General features: G+C 36.1%; 1 long non-coding RNA gene across 3 annotated transcripts in view; it reads left to right on the plus strand.

Annotated features, from left to right (window-relative positions):
* The window catches only part of LOC114011317 (uncharacterized), a 178,143-nt gene extending 167,495 nt beyond the window's left edge, over positions 1-10,648 (plus strand). The window contains exons 9-12 of one of the 3 annotated variants that reach the window (XR_008748792.1): positions 2,894-2,997; positions 5,782-5,983; positions 6,636-6,850; positions 8,095-10,648. This is a non-coding gene — a long non-coding RNA (uncharacterized LOC114011317). Of the gene's footprint in view, positions 1-2,893; positions 2,998-5,781; positions 6,851-7,747 lie in introns of all 3 variants that reach the window. The other 2 variants (XR_008748791.1, XR_008748790.1) reach the window with 2 other exon arrangements.
* The last annotated feature ends 13,128 nt before the right edge of the window (positions 10,649-23,776 follow it).

Raw genomic sequence — 23,776 nt, forward strand, 5'->3', positions numbered from 1 at the left:
TTTGCATGGTTTTTTTTTTTTGTTTTGCTTATTTTTTTGGCTATGAAAAGACTACGTAGTGAGGCTAAGTATCTGGGTGGAAAAAAAACCAGGAAAATTTTAATATATATCAATAAAAAGCCTTTCTTAGATATTACGTATGAGAAATTTAGAAAGAGCACATGTTAGAATAAACATTAGAATTAACATTCTTTCCAGGTTCTGTATTGCAAATTCTAAATTGGTTCCACAATAGTCACCTCAGGCCATTTGTTTCATTATAGAATCAAGGTAAGAGTCAAGGATTTTTAAGTAGCAGTGACAGCACTAAAAGTGCTGTTTTTTCTCAGCAGCCCAGTGGTTATCCACCCCAACAGTTAATCCCTAACAACTAAAGAAATCACCTTTTCCTCATTTCCTGTAATTCCTCAACCAACCCCATTACTAAAAAATAGAAGTATTATGCTTGCTTCACATTTTATCATGTAAGTTCATTGAAATTCATTAAGCTTCTCTAGTGTGAGACAGGAGTAGCCCAGCTTTTTCTGAAAACAATTTAATTATTGTAAGAGTAGAGGTGCGCAGAGGGCAATGAAATTGGTGTAACAGCAGGTGGAAAGTAGCTGCGCTTACTGCATGGAGCAACAGATGGCGCTATTCTCTTATCTGTTAGGGGAGTTCAGTCTGGTATCCCGCTTTAAAACAAATCGAAATCGTATATTGGCAATTATTGAAATCCAGCAGAAAATAGTTTTTCAGAAACTCAGTGCATATGTTACTTATGGAGAAATGTTAATTTTAGAAGTAGGTTACACTGTACCCCCCCCCCCCCCCCCCGTCTTTTACATATCCAGAATTGAAATATAAAAACATCCCAAAGCCTTTCCCTGCTAAAATCACTGAGTTTAATTACTCTGTGGCCTTTGAGCCCAGAAGGTGATATGATGTGAAAGTACCAGGACAAAGATGCTCCCCAAGGAACGTTGTTAATGCAAAGGATTTTACCTGTTTAGAAAAGATGCAGCAGGCAGGTCTGTGAGAGGTGAAGAGGCTAATTTTGCTACTTGCTGAAAAAGACTCCATAAATTTCCTGTGCAGCAACTGCACAGGTACTTGGCCTTTGCATGTGAAGGCGAGGAGGCAGCTCTTAGCAAAATGAAAGAACTCATGCTGCCTGTGAGCCCTTGGGGTACCCATAGAAACACTACGAGACCGTGACTTCCTTAAATATTCAACTGGTAGGTGCCCATGTGAATTGCCGTAATTTCTACTGGCTTGTCCATAAAGCAAACCAACTGGGAGATCAATCTTTTAGCCAGTTTTTCTCTAGTATTTGAAATTAATAAAAAGTGAGCTTCTCCTGTCTTTAATGTAGAGAGGATAGTAAATCATACGTGGGACTAACACTGCTCCACAGCCAAATTCCTGCCACATCAGAAACTATGCTGGGCTCTAGTTCCTAGAAAGGATTCTTCGTGCATTAAGATACTACTACTGGAGAAAAAAAATAAATGTATATACACACACACACGCGTATAAAAATTAATCCTTAGATGAAATCCTGAGTGTACTAGAGAAAAAAACCTGCCATTCACTGTAGAATACTTATTTCTCCACTTTGCATAACATACAGGTATACCTTTTATTTTTATTTTTTTTTAAATTTTTTTAAGCAACTCACATACAGAGTCAAACTGTAAAGCAGATTCTTGCTTTTTAAAATACAAATACTCCTGGCAAGAAAGTGTTGATGAATTTAATGCTAGGCTGGATCCCTAAAAGGGGAGAATGAAGTATCATTTGAAGATGAATTGCTAAAAAACAGAAAACAATGATAGCTTTATACTTTCTTTGGAATGTTTTCCCATCTGTTTCCCCTTCCTCTGTTTTTTCTGTTTTTCTTTTAAAGCCCAACCTTCCTATTCTATCTCCTTGCCCACAAGTAGACATTATGCTTACTTTTCTGATTTGGTCCTCTTAGGGAAGTTGGAAGCCTGGACCATAAAATTAGAGCCTCTGAAGACTAATGTTTGTGTATAATTCTCCATATTTTAAGCTCACAGAGCATCTTATCAACCTGAAGTTCAGCTGCTTATTCAGACCACAGCCAAAGCTCTCTGTAGGATTTAAGACAGTGCAGCCCAACAGTTTGAGTTCAGAGAGCAGCATGTTACAGCCACCCCTACCCAGGGATGCTCCTACTCATGGGAGCATGGATTTCTCACCTGGATGCTAGGACTGAGGTGGAAATGTCCCCGAACCGCAGCAGTCACACTGGCTGTGGAAAGAGAATGACAATTTGAAAGTGTTACGTTGGCTTGTGTTTTAAAGGCTTGGTGTATGAATGCAAACGTTTTTTATTATTTCTTGGAAGATAAATGCAACTTTATAGACAGTTGTCCAGCTGTCCTTTCTTATGTTTGAGAAATAATTGGGTTTAATGTTTTAATAGGGCCTCAATAGCCTTTTGTTATTTACTGACTTGATTAGCCATTATTTCCTCCAAAGAATCTCACAAATGAATTTGAAGAAAGTGTGTGCTGCTCTAACAATGGATTGCTTTCAAGACTATCTCAAGGAACTTTCTTCCCATCCAGAGAATGAATCATAGTCATTCTGTAGTGGACTGTTGGACAGATACGTGAAGTGCTGTTTGCTTGAAAGCTTTCCCAAAGTGAGGAATGGTCTTAGGACCACAATATCATCAGATAGAAATACTATAATGTTACAGAGGCTCAGATTAGTATTAATATAATAAACCCAGACACTGTCCCCTTCAAAAACAGAGAGAAAAACAACAGCATGTATGCACCATTTGCCTTTAATCACAGAGACACACTGAACATGTTCAAAATGCCAATAGTTTTATAGATTGCTACGCAGTTTACTACTCTCTTCTCTACTTTCCCTTAAGAGATGAAATCCACCGCAGCAGTATGACAGAAGATACATTAAATCAGTCAGTGGACCCATGAAGAGAGAAACTCCATCTTTCTGCAGTAACAACAGAAATTCAAAGTAGGTTCCTGAAATAAAGAAATGTCTCTGACTCTTACAGCAGCATTCCCTTTGCATCTCCTGTAAATCAAAACAAGTCCAGAGTACTGAAGACTTTTATGTCCAGGACTATATTTTCAAGTTCTTCTGTATGTTTCTGATAAATTAACTTTTCATTATACCTCAACTTGTGCAACCACTTCACATGAAAACTGAAATCCAAAGAAACCTCAGCAGGGTTCACCTTTTTTAATGCTCGTTTATTAATTTTAATAACAAAATGTTTTTACTTTCCTAAACCTCTTTTGATTCTTATCCTCTCATAAATAGAACCACATACTCTTTCATTTTTCTTCTGTAGGATCCAACATCCTTTTGTTTTCATAGCAAATCTCCTGGTTTTCAGAGATGATGCCCTATGGCTGTTATTACCAAAATACTTAGTTTTGAGCTGGCTGCAACTGTATGTGTTGTATGAACTGTATCGCTGCAGAATTGCTGCTGCAATTACACCGTAGATGCAGCTTGTATTTAGCAAGGCAAGCTTCCATCGTAGTATAGAATCATAGAATCATTTAAGCTGGAAATAAACCTTTAAGATCATCAAGTCCAATTATTATATTTACAGCCATTACAGTGGTCTCTTTTTGAGAAACTGAGTATGGTCGGGTTGCTCTTACAGGTTATGTTAGTAAAAATGAATGTTAATAGAAATATTGGAATGTACAAATAACATTTTTATTAATGTAAAAATGCTTTCTTGTTCGCATCAGGCAGAAGCAGCTCTGATCTGAACGTTGTCAGGATGTAAAGAATAAGAACTAACTTGGTTAAAGTAGTTTTTGTTAATATTGAAGACAATGTCACCTTCTCAAGCTGTTGATGATATTCCAAAGTATTCATTGCTTGGAGGCTGTGTGGGCACTGGTCTGCTGGTGGGAGGTGGTGACTGCTTTTGCATCACTTGATTTTGTGTTTGTTGGGTTTAGTATAGTGTCTTTATCTCAGCCCACAAGGTTTTTGTCATTTTTTCACTTGCAGTTCTCTCCCCCATCCCACTGGGTGGATGTGAATACAAGCAGCTGGGTGGTGGCTGAATTGCTGGCTGGGGTCAGCTTACCACAGCGCGTTTCAGATGTGGTACAGCAGAAGAATATAAGCCATTCCAACTTAAATTCCCTTAGACTTGCTTAACTTTACCTCTGAATTTGACCTAGTGTTTTCACGTTATTTTATTTTATTTAGTCCTAAAGCAGGAGGTTGCATTTTGCTGTCCTAAATTCCATATGGTTACCTATTCATATTTCACACAACAGGCTGCCAGGCAACATGAAGGTGGTGTTCAAATGGCTTTTTTATCCCTTGAGGGTCTAATGGTATTTTGAAATGTGAACTCTGTAATGTTATATACTAGTATTTTATTTAATTTCTGTTATTGTATAGCACTTCAAGAATGCCTTCCATGGTAGAAATAGACTCTTCTACTATGCAGTATAAAATATTGTGCCTTTAAAAATAAAAGCTGAGAATAAATAAAAAAAAAAAAGGCAAGGTGGTGTGGTTTTTTAGCATAGTGATATGATATGGTGCAGGGCATGGATCACATGTATCTAACAATGATATTGGGAACAGAGTCCATGATAAATATTTCCTTCTTTACTAGTCTGTAAAGACTGCCACTAATTGTTAACTGTGAAAATCCCACACTGAAAATCTGTGACCTTCAGGGTAGACTCAAACAAGAAAATTTTTAGGCTAGACTGTCTTTTCAAATTTGTTTATTCTGTCAAAAAATTGTAACTCCTTCTAAATTCCTTAAGTTTACAAAGTATTGGTATTTTTACATTTTCCTTTCATAAACAGATTTTTTTTACTGTAGGAAATAGCAGGAATGCTCATTAATTTGGGGATGAACTGGGAAAGCAGTACACTTAGAGATATTCCAGAACCGCATTTTAGAAACTTCCTTGTCCGTTAAAAAAGAACATAATTTCTATCATTATATAATTCAGAGTCTTCAGAGTGAAGACAGCAAATACTCTTCTTGCACCCAGAGAACAGACTTTTATCTACAGTAAGTGACCCTTCAAAGGACAAGAGGAGAGAGAGAAAAGACCATGTAGGGGACAATCCTCTGTTGCTGTAGCAGAGAGAACTGGACATGTTACCATATATTTCTCACCTAGGATTGAAGTGCAATGATGACCAAAACCTAATTACAGAGAATGCAGAACCCAGAACAAGTTTTTGCCTTTAAAAAAATTTCGCTGAACCAATGGGAGCTGCATTGGCTGAGTGTTACTTCGTGCTATACCATTAGTTGCTGTTTTCCTGTTAATTGCTCTTTTCCTCTTAATATTAAAAAGGATTGATGTCAGAAGGTATATTATCCTCTTTACTACAATTACATTCTTCTACCACTGTCTGTTCAATAAACGAAATAATGGTAACTTGAAATAAAGAATAGTATGTCATGAAAGTTAATTCAGCTGTACCCATACACATGTACAGGAACATTCATTGAATGGTAAAATGGCATCTCAATAGCAAGAAACACCAAATTTTGCAGGACTGAAACCTCGTATCAGGTTCAAAAAAACAGCTAAAATCTTGGTTCCTGGGTCATCAATGGTGTCTATATGCACAAAAGCATGAATACAACCAACATTGCAATAAATTTAGTTTTGACTGAATCACTTTTAAAGTAAATGTTGGAGTTGATTTGAGAAATTCACTGTTCATATAGTATTGAAATTACAAAATATGGAGCCTGATGATATTTTTAATTTTTTAATTTTCATTCAGGACTGATTTCTCTGGTTTGGAAGGTGAAAATACCTTGCACAAGAAATTCTGTCCTCCTTGTGGACTGAAAGATTCTCACAGACTCTCTTGGAGTAGACCTCTGCAGCTATGAACCAGAAAGCAGTAAAAATAGTTCCATATGGAAATGGAGTTGGCTACCAAAATGGGCGGTTTGTATTGAGCAAGGTGTTCCCCTTGGAAGGTAACCATCCCCACGGTCAACTGTAACCACCAGTCTCTGCTGCTACCCACTCCCTCCTTGTGTATTTTTCCACATTCTTATACATGCTCTGTAAAACTTTAGCAACTTAAATACTTGCAGTATTACTAATAAGCCCACCAAGGGGAAATACATGATCAGTATTAAAGAGCTTACCACCTCATTCCTCTTGGGATGTAAAGAAGCCCAGGCTATGAAACATCTCAGGGAACCATGCCTGTGGGGGGCTAACCTATCACCCAGGGTGTCATGACTTGGCTTGCTTGGGGAAGGAGCCGCAGATTTAATCTGTAAACACTAGTAATTCTATGGGATTGTCCAGGAACAGACCTATAGGTATTGCAAAGGTGGCTCTCGGTAACTTTAAGCTGTTTCTTGGTGGCCAAGTGTCTCTAATCAGTGAAGTCTATTTCCTGATTGCTCATCATAATCACTGGTTTCATGGATTTAAAAGTAATCTAAGAAACTCATCGTAAAGCAGTTCAGGGGTGTCCATCTGAATATTGAGCAACTTCTGAGAAGTATGACTTGTCCCATGCTTTTCAACAGAATATTTGAACGCTAGAGAGTATGTCAGCTAAAGCTGTAGCAACCATGTCAAGCATGCGTGCTTCTCCCTGTTTGTTAAATATAGAGACAGATATTGAGACGAGTGGGAAAAGCATTGCAACAGCTAGTTCTTGAACATCTGCAAGGTGATGGAAACACAGAATTTAACTTCTTGTCAACGATAGTCCAGGACGCCATCATGGGCCGTGAATGAGCAGTAGAAACAGGCAGGAGAGGCATGTGAAGAACAAGCTAAAATCCACAATGCTGCTGAAGGGATGACTGTAATGGACTCTGCAGGTAAAAAGACAATCTCAAAAACTCTGTTAACTTTTTTTTGGTGAAACTACATATAGATTGTTTTTCATACAGCTACAGTATTTTATTATAGAGCTGAAAGAATATGCTTTCCAAATAAATACTTAAAACTATCTTCAGAAATCCTTTACCCTGATTTCCACTTCCTTACAAAAAATATAATGCTATTCAAAAATATATTAACATTGAACAAACATGCTGTTTATTTGTATATTTTAATAGGCTCTTTGTAGTTTAATCTTTTCTTGAAAAGTACCTCTTTTGCACTAAGAACGAATTGCACTATGTATAGATATTACTTTGAAATGTTTGTAGAAAGTTAATGGGAATGCACCTGTAAGGCCAGAATTCTACACCGTCCAGAGCAATGATGTGCCTAATTTGAGAGCATAATTAATGTCACTGTATGTACAAATTATACTAGTTGCTGCCTAACTGACCATTACTTTTACAAATTTTTAATCTATGTACACAACTGCAGTCATTGCGCAGGTTAATTAAAAATCAGACTTGGTGTAAAGGTTATATTAAATAAATATCAGACTACTTAAAGATTATTAATTGATCAGCATTGCATGTAAGGTGATATAAATTTCCGAGTGAGCTTCTGAAGTATTTTTATGGTATTACTGTTAATCATTTTTATTGCTTACTTGATATATCTGTTAGTATGTAAAGATTGATTATTCTTAATACCTTTAAAATAATTGGAAGAAAAAAAGATTTGGATTGTGAATCAATTTTATATATTAGTCAATCAAGAGAATAAGAAAAAAGAAATAAAGATTTGAGATTCGCTCAAAGATGTAACGAATATAAAAAACATAAAGGAATTTCATGTTAAATTCACAATTATATTTTTATATCATTAATTTTTAGAGGGATGTCAGTCATGGAAATTCAGATGAGAACTACAAGCGTCCCAAAATATTATGCGGTTTATTGAAAGTTTTGAAACTGAACTCATGCAATCAATGCCAGGTATCAGATGCCACAAACAAATGGCTCGAAAGTCAGCAGCTTGCTCCCTACTTCATACAATACCAACTAATTACTTAATTACACTTAAGGCAACATGGATAGACAGTATTGGAGTGGAGAGACCAGTAATGAAGTTTTTCCTTCTATGGTAACTACAAAACTGCTATGCGCAAGAAGAATAGTCCTTTTGGGGGTTTGTCTCTTTGTCCTCATTAGTTTTAAATGTGTAATGACCTGTTTTATAGAGGGAGATGAGATTTCTGACCAGCTGTGCTCTGGGTTGGCTTGTAAGATACTCCTGAGAGTGGGACAACCAGAATCAGCCCCCCCTGCCCCCGACTTCTTCAATGACTATTTTAACAGCTAAGCTACAACGTAGAAATAAAGGATGCAAAGCACCTCCCTTGTTTTTGGATAAAAGTGGTGTGGGTGATTTCTCTTGTGCTCCATTCTGCTGTCCATTCGTGAAAAGCCCGCTCAAAGAGATGCACAGACCTGGGACCTGCTGGGTTTGACCTGGAGATTGGATATTATCTCAGGACTGAAGAAAGCTAAATGGGAAGTTACTTCCATGCACACATTGAAGCTGAATTGTAGGGACTTAAGGAAAAAAAAAATCACTCCAAAAGATACAACTGGAATTGAATCAAGGACCTACAGAGTGAAGCATCCGGTGTCATGACCCATATGTCACTTCCTTGGTTTATGGGTGACTTCCTTGGCTTTCAGTGCCTTCCATAGGCAATGCTTTTGTTATACACCAAAACATATATCTTGATATTCCCCATGATTTCTGTTGAAGTGCAGTGACAGATGCACACCTGAATTCCTCCTGTAACTCTGAACATCTCCAACAAGTTACTTTTTAACCCGCCACACAATTTCTGCTTCATAGTGATTAGATCCATGCCTATCTCATTGGGTTTTGTTTCTTCTCCCCATTTCTTCTTCCATTTCATAGACAATGTTCATTCCTCTTCTGCCCATCTTTAAGCAGCCTTTACCTTGTTGCAGCTGTATTCTCATCCTCAGATAATCAACCTCTCATAAAAATGATAAAATTCAATAAAAGGTGATAATAAAGGTATGATTGTGTGCTAGTTATCACTGTAGCTATAACTAGCAACAGTAGGGTTTCCTGGCATATCATGCTTTCTTCAAAAGCTGCCAAAATCACTTGTTTTTTATGCTTTTACTAGCATATCGATGGGCTAAGAATGTGTACACTTCAGCTAACTTTAATGAGCAGCATAAATGCTAGCATGCTGCTTGGAGAATTAATAGATGGGATAAGATGATAAAACAGATATATCTCTTCTGCAAAGCTATGATGTTGGGAAGAATTGTGATTCACTGTATCAAAAATAAATTCAAAAAAAGAAGTAAATCTAGAAAAGGAAAGCCAAAAATAAAAGAGGGAAAAGAAGTCTGTCTTTTGAGTTTTAGAATGTTGAAAAGTTTGTCTGGCATTGATGTGCTATATAAAATGAATGTAAACACCATTTAGTACTACTTCAAACAAAAACAGCGGTGTGAATTTCAAATTGTGAATATAACATCTTGTGTGCTTTGAGCTATTTTAAGTGTTACTCTGTATATTAATAGGAGACAGATCCTACAAATGATAAAAAGCACATGTGCAATGTATTATTCCACCCTTTTGGAGCAGGAAAAATTTTTTACTTGCATTTCAAGTGCAAATTTTCTCGCATTTTAAAAGAACTTTTGAGACTTCTTAATATCGTGTATTATTAAATTTTGAATGCTAGTAATTTTCAAATTAATTCCTTAATTAGATACAAATTCCTGTATTGATGTTCTTTAAAACTTTAGATTAAATGTATTGTATTAGCATTAATAGTGTATGATTTGGTTACTTGAAAGATTCTCTGTTCTTTGTATACCTTGTTATAGGACAAAGAATATAGGTTTAAGATGAGGACATGCAGACTTATCTAGGAGTTTTGCTTAAAACATTCTACAAGAGCTATATAAGCTATAGTTTAAAAATACAAATTCCAGAATTGACCAAACCCTGGAATTTGTGTGATAAAGAGAAGATTCAATGTTTTTCTTTTGACTGTATGTAATGCAAATTTGGATAATCTTGATGGTTACTTGTTCGGATTTACTAATTTATGTAGTTAAATATTTTTCATTTTTCTTTATGATAAGCATGATGAGAGAAATAGCAGAATTTGGACAATTAGTTCTTCTAATTTGTTTTAAATCTTCTATTTCATTGTTTGTATAACGGTATCACTATATAAATTGTTAAAGTAAAAACATTGTGATTCAGAATAGAGCATCAAAAATCTAGCTCTGGTCAAGCTACAGAGAAATTAAACCTTTTAATCTGCTTCTGTTAATTTTTTAAAGTTTCATTAACGCAGGGAGGTATGACATATGATTTTTGATGCTTTTGCATTGTACATACTATTCTGTGTCCCACAGTTTTAGACATAACATAAATTATAATTGAATTATAATGCTAAAAAAAATTATAGATTTAAAAGCTGCCATCTTCATACTGTAAGTAACCACTGCTGTCACTGAAAGTAGTAGATGAATAAATCTGAGTCTTTTAACTTCCCTGTTGTGAAAGCCAAGGTTTTAAAACAATGCTTACCTGGCATTATCATCTCCAATGTTCTATTAAAACAAACAAACAAACAATGGGGAATTACTGCACGTTATGTTTCAGTCTTTTATCTATTTAACAGAACAATAAGGTAGTAGACTTAGTAGTGTGTTGTTACTGTTAACGCACAAAATCCCTATACTGTGCTTGAATTAAGGTTGTTACGTACATCAGAAATGAAATTCAATCCTATTGAAATGCACGGGATCTTCAAAACCTAAAGAACACGGAAGTTAAAGAATTTGGCTACCAATAATAGTTTTCTTATGATCTATGACACAAATAGCCTCTATGGAACACAAACACGTTGCAGGAAATATGCTATATAATTCATAGGCATGGTGTTATTCTGCACCATCTTCTCCTAATAAAATCCGTGATTTTGTGCCAGAACAAACCTATTTCTAAATTACATCATTGCTCCCTTACTGAGACATATATATGCTGGAGTTTGGAAAGCATTGCTAAAACATTATCCTTTCTGTGAGGTAAACAAAGAAGTATGGTATGTGTGACTGCGGACATGGGGTCATTAGCGAGCTGTGACTTGGTGGTAGGGAAGTATACGTAATGCTGCTAGTGTTCAGTTTTCGTTTTCTTGCCTTTGTACTAAGTATAGTATAACCAGAATAACCAAAATGGATGGACAATGAAGTGATTTCAAGGAGGTAAGTACATATATTCTTTTTATCAGACACTTAACAATGGTTTAGGTTCATGTGTATCAGAGAAACCCAGCATCCTCAAGCCCTCCAGACAGATGAAGAACAAAATGGCTGATAAGTTTTATGGAGAGTATGGAGAAAAAAAAAGGTAAGTGTTTTTTTCCTTTGTTAAAGATCCTCACTGTTGTCCATTCTTCAGAGGTTTCCTAGGCAGGTTTAATAATTTCCAGAATTTCCTAGACTTTCACGAAGTAATTTCTGATTCGTCAAAGGCCATCTTCATCTAAAAAACTAAGATTCATGACCTTAACAAAATCCATTCTCAAGGCCCCTCAGTTGTTTCAGAAAACATTACTGGAGGCATATATCAAAAGGCAGTCATATTCTGGACCTGATCTTTAAAAAAGAAAATATCTTTTTTTTTCTGCAAAGTTGGGTGTTGGGTTTTTGTCTCTATAGTGATTTTTTTCCTTCCTGTAATTAACCAAATAATTATAAAACCTTAGAAGTAAAATGAGCCTTTTACTATACTGGATACAAAAATTTCATTTTCTATAATTTTAGTTTAATGTAAATGGGTTTCAGTAAAAATCTCACAAAGACTGTTTACCCAAATTTTCTTGTCTAATTCTTTAAGATTTCAGTGGTGCACCTCCTTTATCTTTCAGCAATAATGGTTCAGACTTGAGGATATTTGCATTCTCATATGCAGCTCAGTTTTAGCACAAAGACCTCTTTCAAACATCCAGAGAGAGAAAGGGACACTTTACACATCTTCTTTTTTTTTTTTTTTATCATGGACCATTCCACAATGTTGCCACCTACAGCTGTGGTATTACTGTTGTTTATTATTGTTATTATCTTCTTCTGTGATGTAACTATTATAACTGAACCTTTTCTTTAAATTGTGATTTATTGACATCCAACATATGAAAGAATGGATGAAATACAGTGCAATATTTTTAAGTAAAGTAGTAAGATCAGAATAAATTCTTTATTTTAACATGTTATAAACTTTGTCTTTGCTTCTCTGAAAATAAAAGAAAAGCAAGTGTAAAAAGAGTGGAAATAAAATCACCCTATCCTGAATGACTTCAGGCAGTTTAAAGATCATAGCTGATTCTTTGTGTACACCCTCTGAAAGCTAACAGGAGTCTGGGTTTCCCGTGGAGAACTTCTTTTTGGCTAAATGGTATGTATTGACTGTGCACCCTTCCTCCTCTGTACAGTGTACAAAGAAGGGATGGGCTCGGAACTGCCCTTGTGTTCAATGTCTGCCCTGTGCCTATGCGGCTGCCTCTGGGAATGGAAAAGCAATGAGTAATGATTGCCTTTCCTCAGGGGAAACTCTGAGTCTGTCTCATCTACTCTATGTCAATTTTTATGTAATTTTTAGGAAGGTAATATACCTGAGTCCTTTATTTGCCTGTCAGGTTGGATTGAAATTAGCCGTCAGTTCTGAGCGATGTCACGGGATGGACCAACAGCCAGAAAACCAGACCTATTGCTCTTGCATAAGCCTTATTTCCATAGGTAATGAGCCTGATTTTCTGATAGTTTTCATTTGTAAGAGCTTTAAGCAGAGGGTACATGTTAATAAGATGGCATAATAATATCTTCATTGCCTTACAGAAGTGTGCAATACTAAAAAAGTAAATGTAATAAAAGTATTTAAAAAATGCAGATTATATTTTTTTTCCTTCACTTTCAAGTATTTTTAGAAGTCTGCATTATTTCTGGAACTGCTTTAGGGCACTTTCTTTCAATTATTTTTCACTCCTCATCTTTTTAAAAGGTATTTTCCATAACAGCTCTGATCATATTAACTGATTAGTATAAATCTATATCAATCTATTAATGCAATCATTATAAGAAATATAGAGTTATAGAAATACTGTCTGGTTTTTATGAGACATTCGGGAAAAAAGGCAAAGTTATCTCTATCTAGAAAAGAATATATTTTTGACTGATCTAGATGCCACAGAATTCAGAAGGAGAAAGCTACAAAGTTGACAGTCCTCAATTATCCTGTAATGCACTCTTTGTGTATTTAGGGATTTTTGTTGTAAGGTCTTTTGAGGTGTAAGTGTTTTTGCAATTCCAAATTTGTTCATTCAGTTCAGCATTTGGGCATGGACATTTTTTGACCTAGAGAAGCCTTTGTGCCATGTGAATTTCTGCCAGTACAGATTTTTGGCAAAAAGGATCCCTTAAGAGGCATTGGAAGAATAGAGTTATGTGTGTTGAGGAAATGAACTATTAGAAGTCAAGTTAAATTATGCATTTTCACATAATGTTTTAACATTTAACACATAATGAGGTTTAACATTTGGGCTTTGTAAAAACAGAAGAACAGAATTCACTGTAGTCTTTATAAATACATTAGGTAACTCAAGGCAACTGGCAGGCACTCATTAAAGTATAGTAGATAAACCTCAGTGTGGAAAACCCCAGCAGTTTAAAAAATATAGTTAAATACAGCTGTGTTTAATACTCTGTACCAAAACGGTTGCATGTAATAGGTACTCTCCTAGGATAATATTAAATAGAAAGCACAGGCAGCATAAAGAAAGTAAATTTGGGTTATTTTCAAGCAATCCCTTATCCAAAAATATTTCTTTGAATAGTGGGAAAAGGCTTGTTGTTGGAGAATAAGACAGAAGTTAAACATAATATGGAAAGAAAATTACATAGGCTGGTTTTGCTTTAACATCAAAACATTTTTTTTGTACATATGAACCCTTGGACTAATTCAGATAGAAATCAGATGGGCAGATTATTTCTTCCTTTTACTTGATCTGAAGAGAATGATAGCTCTTTGTTTACTAGAGCTTTATATTCCTGAATACTACTTCTTAGTTTTGCCTTACAAATCACTTTTTTAGTATTTCAGTCTCAAAACCTGAAAGATATTATTTCCATCTGAAGGAAATGAATGAAAACCTCTAAACCAGCTACATGAGCTCACACAAGGAGCCCTATCCAGCCTGTGGTAGTGAAAACCTGTGGAGGATGGACTAAAAAACTCAGGAACAAATGAAACTCATTGCAAATATGCTGTATACAAAGGTATTTTAATCCATTTTGTGCAACTCTTCTACATTATAAAATATTTTTCCTGTTATTCAAGTACTTTATCAAGACTTTGATTTTTAAAGACCTCAGCAAGACACTGATCAGATAAATCCAACAGAGGCTATATTATGTTATCTGTGGAGGCCGTAACAAGATACTCAAATATACATGCAATTTAGGCATAAACATATTTTGACTGATGAGAAGTCAGGAACTATGACCTTTGCAGAGATTAAAAAATAGTCTCATGGACATGTGTAATGTAAAACAGGCCTGATGGGTTCAGTGCTGTAACTCCTTAGGGTAACTGTCAGAACATGAAAAGAGCATAGAGTGAGGTGCTGTTTACTTTAGAGGCATTTAGAATTTAAAAAGTAATTTTCATTCGTATGGATAAGCAGTCAATATTTTAGCACCTGGTAATGCAGAGGATATGTGGTCAGATCTTGAGATACGGTATATATAGTAGAACTGGAGAGGATTTGGGAGGTTTTTGCCTTCGGAAACATTTTCATCAAAACTGTATTGAAATTACATGGATTATGAAAAACAAAACAACAACTGGTGCTAATAACCTTAATACCATGTAGCTTGTTGATGTGTTATGTAGTTTGTTGATGGTGTTGACATCATGAAATAGGGCCCAACTGAAGAAAACAAGTAATACTGCAAGATCAGACTGCAGAGATTATCTAAACATATGTTGTACAACATAAACTGTGCACGATACATATTTCTATTCTGATTATGGAAGACACAGGAAAACCAGAAATTTTTCAATTGAGCGTTACAGCAGAAATTGCTGTTTTCTCCAGTATGAGATGTGTAAAGATCTAGCCATGAAATATAAATGGAAAATAAAATATCTTAATTTATAAGTAAGCAATCTTTGGACCATCTGTTGGCCTTAATCAACTCCTGTATCAACTGAATTAAATATCACTCAGGAAGATGCCATGGGCTAAGCATATGTACCTTGGCTTTTTTTAAAATACTACCAAAGTATTTTAAATGGATTGTTTTATTTATCTACCAAATCTAAAATCCTGGGAGAGATTTGTGATAATTTAATTCCCTGATTTTTTTGCTGCGTAGAAGATATTAGTTACAATTCAAAAGAAATTTTTCATTATTTTTTAAATTGCCATCACCTGAACAGAGATGTCTGTATGATCAACCAATTGCAAAAAGAATGGTGCTTATCTGAATGTTTATAAACCTAAGCAAGGAACTTACACCTTGGGAAAAATAATTGCAGAGCTAAAGGTATTAAAAAAAAAGAGATCTGACTGTCAAAAGATGTGCTGTGTATAACAGAGCAGGCTGACAAGGGTTTGAATACAGAACCAGTTTTGAACTTTGTTGTTTATAATAAACTATTCTGTCTATTGCCTATATATTGTATTTATGATATCTATTCTATTGTATATGTGTTTATCATGTAATTAATGCAGAAATGGCCAAAAGTGATTTTCTCGTTTACTTTTCTTGGGTTCACCTGCTAAGTCTTTCATGTATACAACATATCAGTGTCCCAAAATGAAAAATTACGTAATCGCCAAAACAACAATGAAAAAAATTAATATCTTCAGCAGTATGATGGTGTGCTGGTTTTGGCTGGGACAGAGTTAATTCCCTTCGCGGTAGCTGGTGCAGGACCATGTTTTGGTTCTGTGCTGCAAACAGCGCTGGTGGCCAGGGATGCTTTAGCTCACGCCGGGCAGCGCTTGCCCAGCGCCGAGGGCTTTCCTGCTCCTCAGCCGCCAGCCAGCAGGCTGGGGGGCACCAGGGGCTGGCAGGGGACACAGCCGGGACAGCCGAGCCCCACGGACCAAAGGGACATCCCATCCCATGCGGCGTCACGCTCGGCATGGAAAGCTGGGGGAGAAGAAGGACGGGGGGGACGTTGGGAGTGACGGCGTTTGTCCTCCCAAGTCACCGCTATGCGTGACGGAGCCCTGCTGTCCTGGGGGTGGCTGGGCACCTGCCTGCCCCTGGGGAGGGGGGAAGGGATTCCTCGCTTTGCTTCGCTTCCATGTGCGGCTTTTGCTTTGCCCATTAAACTGTCTTTATCTCAACCCACGGGTTTTCTCACTTTTACTTTTCCAGTTCTCTCCCCCATCCCACCGGGGGGAAGTGGGCGGCTGCGTGGGGCTGCGCTGCCGGCCTGTGTCAAACCACCACACATGGGAAGAATTTGCACTAAAAGATTTGTGGTGCTTTTCAAACAAACACACTAACAGTGCCTACAGCTCTCCAGTTTGCATGGACTAACGAGTTCTCGGCACTCTGTTCTTGCTTGTAGCTGACCCCAGGCATGCCTTGGAAACTGCAAGAAGTTGAAGTAATCCGCTCCAAGTACTGCAAAGAAATTTTAAAAAAACTTTGCTGCAGATATTAACTATGCAATATGGCAAAGGAATGAAAAATAATGCACTATAACTATTTATTAAATGACATATATGTAAGTTTATTTTGTAATAAATTTAGAAGAAATATTTTTGTTAGGAAAAATCATGCAGTTTTGTTCCCTTGAATCCAGAGTAAAGTGAACTATACAAACTGTAAGTTATAGGCTATAAGGTATAGTCTGTTTGGATATTATTCCAAAAATGTCTTGCCAGTTGATTGTTTTTTTTTTCCCAGGGTCATTCTATCTGTATTACTGTGGCTAACATCATCTTGTTGCTTTGTCAGTTTTGCAGTGGTCTTACAGCTTTGTGTCCTCCCTCACCCTTCGGTTAAGATATGCCCAGTAAAATGTCTCCTTATAGCTGAACTTGTTCCTGTTTGCAAAGATATGCTTATTGAGTGAGAGTCTTCTATTGCTTATGACATCTGCCTCTACAAAGGAGCTTAATGGCTTTTTATATTTATCTTAAATATATACCAGGGCTTGTAGCTTTCTAACCTGCTTCAGGGAGTTTTCATTCAAACTATGCTAATGTATTCATACTAATTTTCATTGTTATAAAACACCCTATTTTATACATTTTGTTAAATGTATTCTATGAAAAGGCAAAGGAGACCTTTAAGCAGCAACATCTTAATTCAAATAGTTATAAAATTTTAAAATGTTGTGATTATTTTGTATTGTGGGCAGGATTCTTCCACATGATCCAGAATATAAGGCTGTGTTCAATTGAAGTTGCTTGCTAGAAGAAAATAAAGTGAAGCAAACCAGTCGTAGTTCTTTTACAACCTGGTAGATCCCATCTGGTTACAGTTCTCAAGTGTTGGTGAGTTCCCCTAAGCTGTGTTAGAAGGTAAGTATGACTGTTGGCTGGGTATACAAGATCAAACCGTCCCAGACCAGAAGATTGTGCTGCATTTGATGAAGTGGAAGAGCAAATATTTGTAGCTCTGGGCCTCCCGTGTAAATCAAGGGAATTCACAAGGTTGTCATCTTTCCTGATATTTTGACCACCTCTGTCTTTATTTCTTGTATTTATATCTTTGGAAGATTTTTGAGGGAAAACTCTAGTCTTTCTGTTTGTGGTGTGAGGTTTCAAAATTTAACAAAACTGCAGCAGTAAAGGTCAATTGTTTGTGTATGCACCAGAATGAAATACCATCTCCAATGTTCGCTGTTATTGCTGTTTTTAATGCATAAACCTGAGACCCATGTCATCAGGGTCACCCACATTGTCACGAGTCACATATACCCACCCATGAAAGCACTGCTGTCTTTTCCTCCCACATAATTTACAGTCGCACCCTGACGTGCAGCTGCCTCCATCTCTAGCCCTGGACTCCTGGACGCCTTGCTTGCCAGCCAGGCTTGACTCAGTGCCGGCTGGTCCACGAAAGGTAACTCCCAAGCTGGCATTAAAGCCTTTGTCTTTCTGTTCTGATGCCCAAGGACTCTGGAGGACCTCTCGTGCCCCAGCGAGCTGCCTGGGGACTGGGTTGGTGCTGGCAGGGGCTGGGCAGCAGGACCCCGTGGACGAGCAAACTTTTGTCAGGTCCAAAATAATATTTCTGCATGTTTTGAACAATCCATTAGTTTGATTTTATTTAATAGTTCACATCTAATGCCTATTAGGAATTATTGAAAATAATATTAGACAGCTATTTTTTTATTCTTTATGTAAATACATACATGCATGTGTGCCCACACGCTTACACAGTTCAAGCGTTCTCTGCTTATCCCTTTCTTGAATATTATTTTCATTAACTTTGGGGGATAGTATGTGCTGTTGCAAGTTTGTGATGAACTGTTCCTAAAATTTGTCAGATAATGAGCTAGATTACCTCTCAAGCCTGAATGAACTAAGCCCAAAAGTCTAAACCAATATAAAAGAATTCATGTGAATGTTTTTTGAAAAATATTTACTCTTAAAGATTTGCTAGATGTCTCTGTGCACAATGGTAACTAATTTTGTTAATTTTTTTTTTTTTTTACCCAGTCTCTCATTAACAACTGTAAAAGGCTTGTGCAGGAGTAAGTGTGGGCCTCGACTGAGAGTCTGCAGCAAGAGGTATTGTAGCATTTCTTCTACTGGAGTGTGTTCTGTTCTATCATTATGCACCAGTAATTTAACAAAAATTATGGTACTTAAAACCTTTAAGTAAAGACTCTATTTTAAGTTGCTGCACCAGAACTTGTAATGATTAACGTGATTTTTTTCTTGATTTTATTTGCCAGATTACTGCACCTTTTGGCTAAATGTGCAACAGCCTGCTAAAGCTGTTTGTACACCAGACGGTGAACTGCAGAAGCCATAGGCTGAAAGGGAGAGCACCACGGTTCTGTTTGTTTCTTCAGGAAAACCTTTTATGAGCAGAGAAGGTAATTAATCAGATGTTTCCTTCTACAAAAATTGAACAACTTGCCAAGTCTTGCCAGATGGCCAATGCCTGTTATTGAGAAAGAATGGACTTAACCGTACACTGCGGGTAAAATCCAAACCCTTTTGAAGCCAGGGCTTCGTTCTAAATTTAAAATATCAGTAAGACCAATCCACTTTTGCATGAAACTTTTTCTTTTTTTAACAAACTCAGGTTTAAATTATGATTTGGTTTAAGCCAATGAACTCACCAGTTTTAGTTTGATCTTTCTGTTTTCCTTTAATACTTGCATCTGAGATTATTGACACTTTCATATAAAATATCCTTATTGCAAGCAATTTATCAGTTTGGCTGCTGGTTCCTAAACTCCTAAATTTATGTTGTCTGCAGCTTGATTGAACATCTGACAAGACAAAGATTATAGATGAAGGAAGCCGTTCACTATATGATTCTTTAGCTTTTGAGAGGCCATACTATCATTCATCAATTTGGATATTCTGGCATTATATTGTAATTTGACTTAATGGAGAAATAATGAGTAACTGAGTGGGAGCAAAGGATGCGTGTTCATCCGCTGAACTAAAAAATAAACAGTAAGGGAATGAAACAGTAAGGGATACAGAAATTACAACAGATTTCATTGATGTCTTAGTCTGTAATAAAATGAAATATATTCCATTCAACTGATATGCCTGTGGTAATTTGCATCACCAATCATATTTCAAAGGAGCACTGTGAATGAGATTTACCACCAAAGAATAGTGAATTAAATGACTGCATGTGAGGAGCATAGACAGGCTTTCCCCCTCACTTATTCAAGATTGAACATAATAACCAAGGAAAACTGATGTAGCTAACCACTTCTGACTTCTGTAAATTGATATGGGATGGAGCTGTCATCTCCTAATCAGATTAAGTCCTTTCTTTAGGCCATTTTTAATCCAAGTTCTACCATGAGGTTTTACTTTAAGGGGAAATAAACTGCTTGGTGTTCAGGTACTAAACATTAGTTGTAGCGTGTACTTTGCAAATGCCTTTTCACTTGTGTTTTACAATAGTTTGGATACTACGAGTAAAATGAGAACCAATCAACTATATTGCTTTAAACCTGAATTTAACATTATAGCGTGTTTGTTCCTTTGAATTGCTGTGACACAGGAAAACTTGGAACATAGTCATTAATTTATAAAGACACACGCATAGTCTTTTTTTTTTTTTACCCAGTCTCTCATTAACAACTGTAAAAGGCTTGTGCAGGAGTAAGTGTGGGCCTCGACTGAGAGTCTGCAGCAAGAGGTATTGTAGCATTTCTTCTTTGCTTCTCTTTTTTAAATTTAAAAATTCCAGTTAGAATTTTTACTTGTCTTTCTTCCTTTGATGTGAAAAAATCTTTTGAGAAGTGAATGTAGACTTAAAAACAGTTTAAAAACAGTTAAAAGACAGTTTAACTGTTAAAAACAGTTAAAAACAGTTTAAAAAAAAAAAGACAGTTTTTATTAGGTGCCTTACAAGGTAGCCTCTTGATTGCACATGCAATTGAAAGAACTCATATTAGGAAATGCAGGAAATGCAGCAGCAATACTTACAAATAATTAAGAAAGTAGACTGATCTTTACTGTGTTCAGAAATGTCAGAGAGCTCCACATTGTACTGAGAACCCATCTTAAAATTTGCAATCATCCTAAATTATCAGCAATAGTTCTCAATTATAATTTACGTTATAATGCATTCATTTACATCCCTGATGCATTGCAGATGTCAGCATTTTTCTGGGTTTATGCTTCATACTTCAACTGGAGGCTTACAGTTTTATATCTCCTTGGTTTTTCAACCTCTATAGCTTATAGTATTACAATCCCCTTTATGCTAACTTAAATCTACCTAATATCCCAATAATTCTTGAATTCTAAAACCTGATTATCCCCTTTCACTTCTGCAAGGGATGAAATGATGATCCTCTTTTGAGAGGTGATGAAGGAGCAATAGCAATAATCCTAGCTTTTTTAGGAATCCACCGGAGCTCTGTGCAGTCAGAGGTCCCCAAGATTTTAGAAATAAATAGGCAAAACTAGAACAAAACATATGAAAGTGCTTTCATGTAGTCTAAAGTGTTTGAACAGCAAGTCTTGTTATTTGCTACACAGATCTCCTATGGTCCTTCTGTTGTAGCTGTTCTGCAGAGATGATTAGTCTTTGGGAATGGCATGAGTGATCACTTCAGAAAGAGATGCTCCACTGAGTTGTTAAGAGTAGGGCCACAACACAGAATGTCTTCCTTCATGTACTAGGACTACTTTTTGGTATTTGGCACCAACAGCCATATCTCCTTTCCTTTCCAAGTATCTTGCATGTGAGAATACAACAATCTAGAAATTCCAAAAGCCAATGTGATGTTTGTGTAATCTTCTTTTCTACTTTGATTTATTTCTCCTTATGTATCAGCTTCTTTCTGCTTGCATGCAGCTATCAAAAAATACAAAATTGTTTAATATTGAAATGACCAATAGACACACTAACAGTCTGAAATTCTGATTCATTTCCTTTGAATTGTATTGCAGTTTTCAGTCTGCAATATGTAGGCTGATGCCAGATATTTTATGTTAATATGCATTAATATATAGCAATAAAACTGTCAAAATAAATACAACAAAAGAACCAAAGTTCTTCTTCTCCAAATAAGTGAGTAAAGGAGTGTGGTATGTAGTTTTTCAGAAGTGTATGTTAAACTTAAAATACATGAGAAACCTGCTTTTAATGCACTAGTTAGTCTTAAAAAAAGGTAAATAAGGAGTCATAGTGAGTTAGGATTAATAATCCAAAATTGACTGTTACTAGTTTGTCAGTCTTCCCTCATTTTTCCTTCTCATCTGCAAGCAGATTGCAGGCCTGCTGAATGGGTCTTGTTTAGCCAGAATGCTCACTTACAAATCTCATCTACTTTCTTTCTGTAGATATTTTTTTCCATAATGCTATTTTCCAGTGTGGTTGAACTAGACTAACTTTTTTTCAGTGTAAATTAAATCTCCAAATTCTCTTTCCCCCCCCAAAACATGAGTAGTGGTGATTCCTGCAGAATGGCAAGTAAGTATCTCTCATTTCCAAAGTCATAAAAATCATCCCAGCTATGTGAAATAACTCCTTTTCTCCCAGCTCGGTAAGGAAGGAATCTCAGCTTGCAAGGTAACATCTGCTGGTTCTTCTCACTTAGTTTCTCCAGTTTCATTAAATTTGCCATTAATACTCTGAGACCAAAAGAAAAAAAAAAAAACAAAAACAAAAAAAACCCTACAAATGTTTGTGGTGTCCAGTTCTATGGCAACCCCACGGTTTACTGACCACATAGAATAATCAGTGTTATCCTAGTTCAATATTTAACCAAAAAGATGTTTTAAATTGTCTGAATAATGACACTCCTATAATGGAATAAACAAATTTGAAGGCAGATTTGTATTCATTCTGAAGTGAGTACTTGTCAAGGGATTTACATATCTTTCCCTCATAAATGCTTCAATTTCTGGGTGTAGACATATTCCCTATGGTTAAACCTTACATGGACTACTTGGTTAAATCTTGACTTGTGGGCACGATTGTCAAGTACCATAACTTTTTCACAAACCCAGTAATTTCTGGAAGGCTTTTAAAAATTTGCATCGGCTGTTTGAAAGCCACAAATCAGATTCCAGTATTTTTAGATGAATGAGAAACCACGTTGTTATTAAACTTGAAAGGTACCAACATCTTTGAGCTTGACAGCATCCCATGGAAGATATATTTCCTGCTGCTACAGAAACATTAAGGTGATCCAAAGGTAAATCAGCAGTGACAGATCAGTGACCATATTGCACACTCAGCATCCTCCAGAGAACTGTGTTTGTCTGCATATCTCATGCTTTTCATGTCTAAAGAGTTTTCTTACCCATAATTAACATGAGGATTTGATAACCATAAAGTGTTTATTTGCAAGGTGTTTTCAAGCAAAATAAAAAATAGCTCATGCTGTGACTGCCTCCTTTTCTGTGACTGGACTACAGGTTTGGGCAGAGTGGTATATAAATTGAAGTCTCTGACACTTTAATGTTGCTGTAGCAGCTTCAAAACAAAATACATCCAGATCAATTATAGAAGAAGCTGAGATATGCATTGCAATATTGCAAAATATGCAAATACAGCTCAGGAGTTTGTTGTTTCTCTTATCTCTACAGATTTTATATGTTTATACGTCTACTGATAGAATAACTTCATATTTATGTGTATAAATAAGATTGAAAATTATTTGTAATTTTAAAGGGATATTATGGGTAGCTTTATGCCATGGCCTTCTTTCTTTGGATTGTTTTATAAAGAATATGTGATTACTTACACATGGACAGAAGCTGATCAGTTTCCTTAATAAATCATGAGTGTTTTCAGATGATTTTCTAATAATAAAATGTATGCTGAAAGAAGTTAAAAAAACATTTTTCCAAACTGATTTTAAATTTTATTTTAAACAGTGTCTAATTGAAGGTCATGAAAAATATTTATTAATGTTATGACACAATTATGATTATTGTAATTTCCTATTAATGCCAAAACTCCCAGTTTACTTCTAGCATTTACTAGCAGTGCCTGTCTCTGCTTGGAGAGCTAAGCAAGCAGCAGATGTGGCCGCTGCTCTGTGACAGATTGCTCAGTATGTGATTAGCCAAGGAACCAAGCTTTCTGAGCCTGTGTGTAGCCTTCAGTAATTTAACCAAGCTTAGTACTGAGTTGGAA

This window comes from Falco peregrinus, chromosome 9, assembly GCF_023634155.1.
Source record: "Falco peregrinus isolate bFalPer1 chromosome 9, bFalPer1.pri, whole genome shotgun sequence".
Taxonomy (NCBI): domain Eukaryota; kingdom Metazoa; phylum Chordata; class Aves; order Falconiformes; family Falconidae; genus Falco; species Falco peregrinus.